The sequence below is a fragment of the Ictidomys tridecemlineatus genome, chromosome 3 (genome assembly GCF_052094955.1).
Source record: "Ictidomys tridecemlineatus isolate mIctTri1 chromosome 3, mIctTri1.hap1, whole genome shotgun sequence".
Lineage (NCBI taxonomy): Eukaryota > Metazoa > Chordata > Mammalia > Rodentia > Sciuridae > Ictidomys > Ictidomys tridecemlineatus.
Window position 1 is genome coordinate 131,069,954 of NC_135479.1, and position 3,062 is coordinate 131,073,015.

The 3,062-nt window shown below is 37.9% G+C and overlaps 1 pseudogene; it reads left to right on the forward strand.

The window, feature by feature from the left end:
- The first annotated feature begins 724 nt into the window (after window positions 1-724).
- LOC101976070 (STAM-binding protein pseudogene) lies at window positions 725-1,967 on the forward strand (annotated as a pseudogene).
- Window positions 1,968-3,062: the final 1,095 nt, after the last annotated feature.

Here is a 3,062-nt window from a genome sequence, read left to right on the forward strand (position 1 = left end):
TTGATCAATTTTGTGATGGTGTAAAAGTGATAATCCTTTAATAGAAACAAAATCTTTATTTTCATCTACTCCTGGGCTAGGGATATGCTCTACATTATACTCTCAAACTATAGTCAACTCTCTATCATATTGGCTTTGGAACTTTTTCAATGAGACTCTTAAAGTGTAAGACATAAAATCAAGAATCACAAACTGGATAGTATCAAACTAAAAAGCTTCTTCACAGCAAATGAACCAATCAAGAATATGAAGAGAGCCTACAGAATAGGAGAAAATCTTTACCATCACACCTCAGATAGAGCATTCATCTCCAGGAATACAGAGAACTCAAAAAAACACCAAAAAAATCAAATAAGCCAATCAACAAAGGGAAAAGAACTGAACAAGCACTTTACAGAAGAAGAAATATGAATGTTCAAAAATATGTAAAAATTGTTTACATTTCTAGCAGTTAGAGAAATGCAAATTAAAGCTACACTGTGATTCCATCTCACTCCAGTCAGAATGGCAGTTATCAAGAATACAAGTAACAAACCCACCTCAATTTCAAGAGTCAAATAAACCACAACTCAATAATACTGGGTGACTTTAACACACCTCTCAAACTACTGCATAGAGCCTCCAAAGAAAAACTAAAAAAGAAACTGTAGAAATAATTGACAGATTGGCCCCAAGTGGGAGCGACGCCAGATGTCATCCTGGAGGAAAAAACATCTTGGTCCTGATGTCTGACCATGGAGATGTGAGCCTCCCAGCCAAAGACAGGGTAAGGGCTCTGTTCCAGTTGGGAAGTACCGTGGAAGTGAAGGAAAACATTCCACCCCCTCCATACTTCGCTCTGGAGTTGAGATGATCCCAATGGCATCCATTTACTCTGAGCAAGGCAACATTGAACATGCCTTCATCCTCTATAACAAGTAAATCATGCTTTTTATTGAGAAACTACCAAAGCATCGAGATTATAAATCAGCTGTTATTCCTGAAAAGAAAGATACAGTGAAGAAATTAAAGTAGATTGCATTTCCCAAAGCAGAACAGCTGAAGGCAGAGCTGTTAAAACCATATACCAAAGAATATACACAGTATAATGAAGAAAAGAAGAAAAAAGCAGAGGGATTTGCCCAGAATATGGCTATCCAGTAAGATTTGGAAAAGGAAAGACAGAGGATAGCACAGCAAAAGCAGCAACGGATGGAAAAGGAAGAGTTCCATGCCTTTGAAAAAATGATCCAGAACCAGGAGCTAGAAAAAGAGCAACTGAAAATTGTACAGGAATTTGGGAAGGTGGATCCTGGCCTAGGTGGCCCACTGGTGCCTGACTTGGAAAAGCCCTCCTTAGATGGGTTCCCCACCTCGCCTGTGTCATCCACACAGTCTTCAGACTGTAACACAACTTAAAGGCCAGCTAAGCCACCAGTGGTGGACAGATCCTTGGAACCTGGAGCTCCAAGCAACACTGAGAGTATTCCTACAATCGATGGATTGCCTCATGTGGTGGTGCCCGGGAGGCTGTGTCTGCAGTTTCTCCAGTTAGCCAGTGCCAACATGGCTCTGAGAGTACAAACGTGGAATTCTCTTGGAAAACTGAGGAGGAATGAATTTACCATTAGCCCTGTTCTCATCCCCAAGCAAACTGCTGGGTCTGATTATTGCAACACAGAGAATGAAGAACAACTTTTCCTCATACAGGATCAGCAGGGTCTCATTACACTGGGCTGGATTCATACCCATCCCACACAGACTACCTTTCTCTCCAGTGTCCACCTACACACTCACTGTTCCTACCAGATGCTGCTGCCAGAGTCAATAGCTATTGTCTGCTCCCCCCAAGTTTCAGGAAACTGGATTCTTTCAATTAACTGACCATGGACTAGAAGAGATTTCTTCATGTCACCAGAAAGGATTTCATCCCCACAGCAAGGATCCACTCTGTTTTGTAGCTGTATCCACGTGACTGTTGTGGACAGAGCAGTGATTGTCACAGACCTTTGATGAGAATTTGGCTCACACACCTTCTGAACACTCTAAAACCATATCAATGTACTATAGCCCCTTAATTTAAGCTTCCTAGAAAGCTTTGGAAGATTTTTAAGATGGAATAGGAAGGTAGCAACATCTGGGAAAGAACTGATTTTTTAATTTCTGGTTTAAAAAGAAATAATTGATTATATTTTTAGGCCAATCTGGAAAGGAGCAATAGTCTCAGTAAAGCAACTAACTAAAAAATTAAGTCAGAAGAATGGTATGAGGAGCACCCATATGTCCTTCTTTCTGGATTCACCAAGTGTTAACCTTTTTATTTTTTCTCTAAGCTATCTTATAATTTATCTGTCAACTTTTTTTATAATCTACCTTAAGTGAGGGCATCCATACATAAATTTGGAAGCCATCTAAAACCTTTTAAGTTTTCCTTTGGTTTATGGGAATATTAATGGAGCTTATTACAAGGGTGAGGGACATCTCACTATATCTGAACAGACAGTGAGACTCACAAACCTTGAAGAATGATTTTGTCTGGAATTATGTTTTTTAACAAATATTTCAGGATGTATTTCCTCTGCAATAAAATAACAACTTAAAAAAAGAAACTATAGAACTAAATAATATAATCAATAATTTAGACTAAAAAGACATATAGAATATTTCATCCATCAATGAGCAAATACACTTTCTTCTCAACATGGATCCTTCTCTCAAAAAGATCATATCTTATGCCACAAAGCAACTCTTAGCAAATACAAAAAAAAAAATAGAGATAATACCCTGCATTCTATCAGGCCATAGTGGACTGAAATTAGAAATCAATGATAAAATAAAAAATAGAAGCTACTCTAACACCTGGAGAATAAATAATATGCTATTAAATGATGAATGTACAGCAGAATAAATCAGGGATGAAATTTAAAAAATAAATTAGAGGTAAATGAGAATAGTGATACAACATATCAAAGTCTCTGGGACACTATGAAGGCAGTGCTAAGAGGAAAGACCATTGCATTGAGTTCATTCACTAAAAGAATAGAAAGTAAGTGAATAGATGACCTAATATTACATTACAAAGC